This window comes from Bidens hawaiensis, unplaced genomic scaffold (genome assembly GCF_021521415.1).
Source record: "Bidens hawaiensis isolate Kalapana, Puna unplaced genomic scaffold, B.hawaiensis_p1.1 tig00031457_1, whole genome shotgun sequence".
Classification (NCBI taxonomy): Eukaryota; Viridiplantae; Streptophyta; class Magnoliopsida; order Asterales; family Asteraceae; genus Bidens; species Bidens hawaiensis.
In genome coordinates this window covers 81,725-88,623 of record NW_027495298.1, presented here as the reverse complement: position 1 = coordinate 88,623, position 6,899 = coordinate 81,725, and positions in this window count along the sequence as shown.

Genomic DNA, 6,899 nt, shown 5'->3' with positions numbered 1-6,899 from the left:
GGAAATGTTCCTTACTCAAGCTAGTGTGGAACGCTTCGAAACGGTTCGAGTGCTCCATGCATGTTATATGGAAGAAACCCAATCAGTTTCATCTTATGTGCTTAAGATGAAAAGCCACATTGATTGGCTTGAACGACTTAATTGTCCCATCTCAAAAGAGTTAGCCACGAATTTGATCCTTAATGGCCTAACAAAAAGGTTTGAGACTTTTGTCATGAATTATAACATGACTGGATGGGACAAGAGCATTGGTGAGCTTCACGCAATGCTCAAAACGACTGAAGCGGGAATGGGTAAAAAGGTTTTACCGGTTCTCACGATCAATGAAGGTGGCAATAAGAAGAGGCATCACCCGGAACCTAAGGCAAAGGTTGCCAAAGGTAAGGGACACGTCAAGGGCAAGTTCAAAGGAATGTCTAAAGCAGAACCAACCAAACCAAAGGAAAAGAAGCTAAAGGTTAGCTCGGAGGATCCGTGCTTTGGTTGTGGTGAGAAAGGACATTGGATGAGGAATTGTCCAACCTTTCTCAAAGAGTTGAAAGCAAAGAGGGATGCGGGGCAAACCTCGGGTACGAATTTCATGATTCATATTGATCTTAATGTTATTTCTTCCAACACATGGGTATTGGATACCGGATGTGGAACTCATATTTGCAATTTGTTGCAGGAGTTCAAAAGAAATAAGCATTTCAAGAAAGGAGATACAAGTCTCTTCATGGGCAACGGAGACTATGTTTTGAAGCTTCCAAATGGTTTGGAAGTTGTTTTGAAAAACATTTTGTATGCTCCTAGTTTGAATAGGAATATTATCTCCGTTTCTCTTTTAAGACAATGTGGTTATGAATTAAGTTTGTTGACAACGATATTTATGTTTTCATGAATAATGTCTTTTATTTTAAAGCGATGCCGTCTAATGGCATTTATGATTGGTTCATGATAATACATCTATTGATAACTCGTTGTACCAAGCTAGCACCAAAAGACTCAAATGGGATTTGAGTAAAACCTTTCTTTGGCATTGTCGCCTTGGTCACATAAACAAGGATCGCATTCATACACTTCAAAAGAATGGTCTTTTGAAATCAAGTGATGATTCATTTTATGAATGTGAATCTTGTTTATTGGGAAAGATGACCAAGGAGCCCTTTAATGGAACTAATGAAATGGCGAAAGACTTATTAGTTATCATACATTCGGATGTATGTGGTTCTTTTAGGACAATGACAAGGAATGGTGAAAGATACTTCATTACCTTTACCGACGATTATAGTCGCTATGGGTATGTGTTCTTGTTAAGAAACAAAAATGAAGCCTTTGAAATGTTCAAAGTCTTCCAAAATGAAGTACAAAATCAACTCAACAAAACAATCAAAGTACTACGTTCCGATAGAGGAGGTGAATACCTCAATGATGCGTTTCTAGAACATCTTAAGAGTTGTGGGATTGTCTCACAACTTACTCCACCTGGAACACCACAACATAATGGTGTGTCTGAAATGAGGAATCGAACTTTATTGGATATGGTTAGGTCCATGATGGCTAGAAGCACATTACCTCTATCATTTTGGGGTTTCGCACTGATCAGTGCTTCCCGTATTTTAAATATGGAACCAACCAAGAAAGTGGAAAGGACACCTTTTGAAATATGGCATGGAAAGGTTTTTGGGGTTTCGCACTGATCTCTACTGCCCGTATTTTAAATATGGCACCAACCAAGAAAGTGGAAAGGACACCTTTTGAAATATGGCATGGAAAGGTTCCGTCATTATCATATTTAAAGGTATGGGGCTGTGAGGCTTATATTAAGATCTACACCCCTGATAAACTTGAAAGCCGTTCCACTAAGTGTATCTTTTGTAGGATATCCCGAAGATTCGATGGGATATTACTTCTACAATCCAAATGAGCATAAAGTGTTTATAGCTCGCAAGGCTAAGTTCTTGGAAAGAAGGTTCCTTATGGAAGGAACTGATAGAACTTTGGAACTCGAGGAGGATCGAGAACCACAAGCCGATACACGTTTAGTTGACACTAGTAATCAACAAGAGGTTGTTGATGATGATCAAATGGTTGATCTAAAAGGACACCTTTTGAAATATGGCATGATGGCTAGAAGCACATTACCTCTATCATTTTGGGGTTTCGCACTGATCTCTGCTGCCCGTATTTTAAATATGGAACCAACCAAGAAAGTGGAAAGGACACCTTTTGAAATATGGCATGAAAAGGTTCTGTCATTATCATATTTAAAGGTATGGGGCTGTGAGGCTTATGTTAAGATCTACACCCCTAATAAACTTGAAAGCCGTTCCACTAAGTGTATCTTTGTAGGATATCCCTAAGATTCGATGGGATATTACTTCTACAATCCAAATGAGCATAAAGTGTTTATAGCTCGCAAGGCTAAGTTCTTGGAAAGAAGGTTCCTTATGGAAGGAACTGATAGAACTTTGGAACTCGAGGAGGATCGAGAACCACAAGCCGATATACATTTGGTTGACACTAGAAATCAACAAGAGGTTGTTGATGATGATCAAATGGTTGATCTAAACACACAAAGCGTTCGCAAGACTGGTAGAATTAGCACCCCACCTGAAAGATATGGATTTTTCATGGATGGATGCTATGTGGTAGATTCGAATGAACCCACAAGATACCGAGATGCATTGTCGCAATCTGATTGTGATAAATGGCTGGAAGCTATGAACGTTGAGATGCAATCCATGCATGACAACCAAGTATGGGACTTGGTTTCTCCACCTCTTATTTCCAAACTGGTTGGAAGCAAGTGGGTTTTCAAGAAGAAAACTGATATGCATGGAAACTTGGATACTTATAAATCTAGACTTGTAGCAAAGGGTTTCACTCAAACTCAAGGGGTTGATTATGATGAAACTTTCTCGCCCGTGGCGATGTTAAAGTCTATAATGATGTTGTTTGCCATAGCCGCATATTATGACTATAAGATATGGCAAATGGATATCAAAACTGCTTTTCTAAATGGAAACCTTGAAGAAGATGTCTATATGGTTCAGCCCGAAGGTTTTGTCGATCCACAACATCCTAATAAAGTATGCAAGTTAAAGAAATCAATCTATGGATTAAAACAAGCATCTAGAAGTTGGAGTCACCGTTTTGATGAAGAAATCAAGAAATTTGGATTCATCAAGAACACTGATGAGGCTTGTGTGTATAATAAAGCTAGTGGGAGCATCATTACTTTCCTAGTATTGTATGTTGATGACATACTTTTGTTTGGGAATGACATTCCAACCATGGAAGGTGTAAAAGCCTGGCTTGGGAGTTGTTTTTCCATCAAAGATCTTGGTGAAGCCGCCTATATTTTGGGAATAAAAATCTATAGGGATAGATCAAGGCAGTTGATAGGTTTAAACCAAAGTGCATACATTGATAAATATTCAAAAGGTTCAAGATGGAGAACTCTAAGGAAGGGTTTGGTACCTATTCAAAGAGGAGCAATATTGAGTGCAACTCAATGTCCAATCTCAAAGGATGAGCAAGAGAAAATGAAAGGAATCTTGTACGCCTCGGCTATAGGATCCATCATGTATGCCATAATATGCACTAGACCGGATGTGTCATGCGCTTTGAGCATGACAAGTCGATACCAACAAAATCAGGGAAGTAGCCATTGGATGGCGGTTAAGAGCATATTGAAATACCTTTGAAGGACTAAGGATATGTTTCTAATATATGGCTCTGGTGAGGAGGAACTCGTTGTAAAGGGTTACACGGATGCGAGTTTCCAAACTGATCGAGATGATTCTCGATCACAATCGGGATATGTTTTCGTTATGAATGGTGGAGCTGTCTCTGAGAAGAGCGCAAAACAAGATGTGGTAGCCTTGTCCACCACTGAATCTGAATACATCGCCGCCTCATTGGCAGCTCAAGAAGTTGCATGGATTAGAAAGTTCGTGGCCGATCTAGGGGTAGTCCATTCCATTCGGGACCCTCTAGAGATCTTTTGTGACGACGAAGGTGCGACTGCTCTAATCAAGAAACCTCGTGCACATCAAAAGACTAGGCACATTGAGCGGAGGTTCAACTACATAAGGGATGAAGTTGAAAAGGGAAAGATATGTATTCGCAAAGTTTACACTGATCAAAACATTGCGGATCCACTCACGAAGCTCCTTGAACGGCCGAAGCATGAGGGTCATACTTGCGCCGTAGTTGACTGAAATAGGACTTTAGCAGCTTCGAGGGCTTTTAATCTTTCATCATCTGTAAGAGTACTTGGCTGATGGTGCTCTTCTTCATCTTCCTCATCATTAGAAATCTCAAATGTAGCAGCACGTGGTTGAGCGGGTGCCACATGTTCGTCAGCAACCTGAGCTACGACAGGCTCAGCTTCGGTCTCAGCAAAACGACCGAATTTTACTAGGGGTTTCAATCCCCTATAAACCACTTTTGCTCCTTTTCTTGACTGCTTCATTAACCCAAAGGAATTGGGTCCCATAGACTTCATATCCAAGGTCTCAACATATTTAACCAAGTCGGTGTAATGAGAATCAAAAATCATCTGTAAAAACCTTGGGTACATCAAGAACATCTCCTTCTTCTTTTCCCTTAGATTGCTCATCATTTCTATGAAAACGAACTTGGAATAGTTGTAATTCCAACCCATGATCAGAGCAGCAACGACAGACATTTGGGTGTGATTGATTTCATCTGAACCTCCCTTCCTTCCCAAGATACATGTAAAGAACGTGTGCAATAGGTATCTCTAGTAAGGGTGAAATAACTTCTTGATTGTCGGTGGATAAGTGCCTTCATACCCCATTCTTGTAAGAACTTCAGTAACTTCAGTTGTAGAGTACTCTGTTTGGTAGTTGGGTTGATCCCCAAACAAAAGTACCTCTCTGATAATGGCTTCAGTAACAATAACCGGCTTCGTCTGTATTTTGGAGTCGATTGAAATAACTCCATATGCCCCTTGAGAATTGATCTTTGCATTGCTCCAGAAATCAGTAATCATCTTATTGCAAATGACAGGATTCTCCCGAAGAGCATGAGAGATCCTGCAGGTGTTGAGTCCGACTATCATCGACTTGAATTCCTTGTGAGCCATAGGTGGATCATACAAGTGGCCAACTATATTATGAGTATCAACATACTTTAACGAGTTCTGATCAGTCATTTCTGCACCAAACATAGCAAGTTAGATAATCAACGAAATTAATATGAAAGTAATTAACATTTGATCCATGATTAAAAAGACTTGGGTGATTAAACATAGGCATGACCAAATGAGACGCATGTGACAGCCCGAATAATATTAAACTGGCCCAAGATCACACAACTGTGAAGGTTTGGGCCCAGTCAATGAGTATAACGCCCAGCAAGGAAGATCTCGGTCAAGAAGATGTTTTCGGTCAACAAAAATAAGAATATTGACCGAGAACATAGATTTCTGTAACAAGTTCTCGGTCAACGAAAGTCAAATTGATTAATCGAGAACTGAGTTTTCTTTAAGGAGTTCTCGGTCAACGAAAGTCAACCGAGAACCCTTGACATATGGGACAGAAAACTATTGGGTTTCCGCATTGGGAAAAGAGCTGTCATCCTCAACCACCGAGATCCCTATATATCTTCCATTAAACCTGCAACAATTCTCATATATTCAACCGAAAACCCTTAATTCAACCCAAAACCCACCGGAATTCCTAAATCAACAAGAATCCAACAAGTTATTGAACAAATCCGGTTACAGTAGCCTTAGTCAATCCACTGTTAGTACGATAATCCCAACTCATCCTTGTTCAGTACCGTTAAGCAATCAGATATACTTTGAAGATGATTAGAATAGATAAGAGGAGTTTTCGGCTTGGATGCTTAATAGAGAGAAGATATTTAGTAGATTGAAAAAGTGATACTGAAAGTTTGTTAAAAATTTTCTTATAAATGATTAATCCGGGCCGAAAACTAAATGAGAACTTGGTTCCATGAACGGCCCAAGTTAACAACCAGATTATTAGGGAGTTGAAAGACCCAACAAGATTTAAGAAACCCAACTTAGAGAGGCCCAAATTTGAAGACTAGATTACCAACAAACGTTTCGAGGAGAGTAATTTCGAGGAAACCATAAAATTATGCAAGATAGAATAAAATAAAACAAAAATAAAAAAAACCACACAAAAGTAATACAACTCCCCCTTATTTTGAAGTCGGGATCAAATTTCAGATCTTCGTAAAACTGCCGCCCTTTTATGAAAAGATCCAAACATGGAATCATATCGTCTAAGAGGCTGTCACAAGGATTCATGTTCAGCGTTATTATGACATTAAGAGACAGTTTGATAGCGTGTATCCCATACTTAGCATGATTTTTCATCACATTAGTGATATGATTAAGGTTCAGTTAAGCATAAAGCTTAGATGGACATCACTCATGGATCTGTGATGCCTCCTATCTCTTCTCAAAGCGTATTTGGCTTAGTTTTAAGGTTGAATCAAGAGATTTTATACAAAGAAGGCTTAGTTTTAAGGTTGAATGTTGGACTTAGTGCCAGTAAATTGGCAGGACTTTCATTCGAGACATGACAGGACTTACTTGTATGCCCCCGTCTCTGTAGTTCTAGTTTGACCCTTAAAGCCTTGATTATGAAATGACTTTAATAGAGATAAATAAATGCAATCACAAATTTTTTTATTTTATTTTATTTTTTTTGCATCATAAATAATAATAATAATAATAATAATAATAATAATAATAGCTTAACAATACAATATTTTTGGTGATCAAGACACTAACGGGCTCGTGTATGACTGGGTAATTGCTTTTCTGCCTATCATTCGGAGAGATGTATCTGGAGACATGCACCTGTCTTCAAAATGACTCTCCACATTAAGTTTAGCAAATTTAGTTTATATCA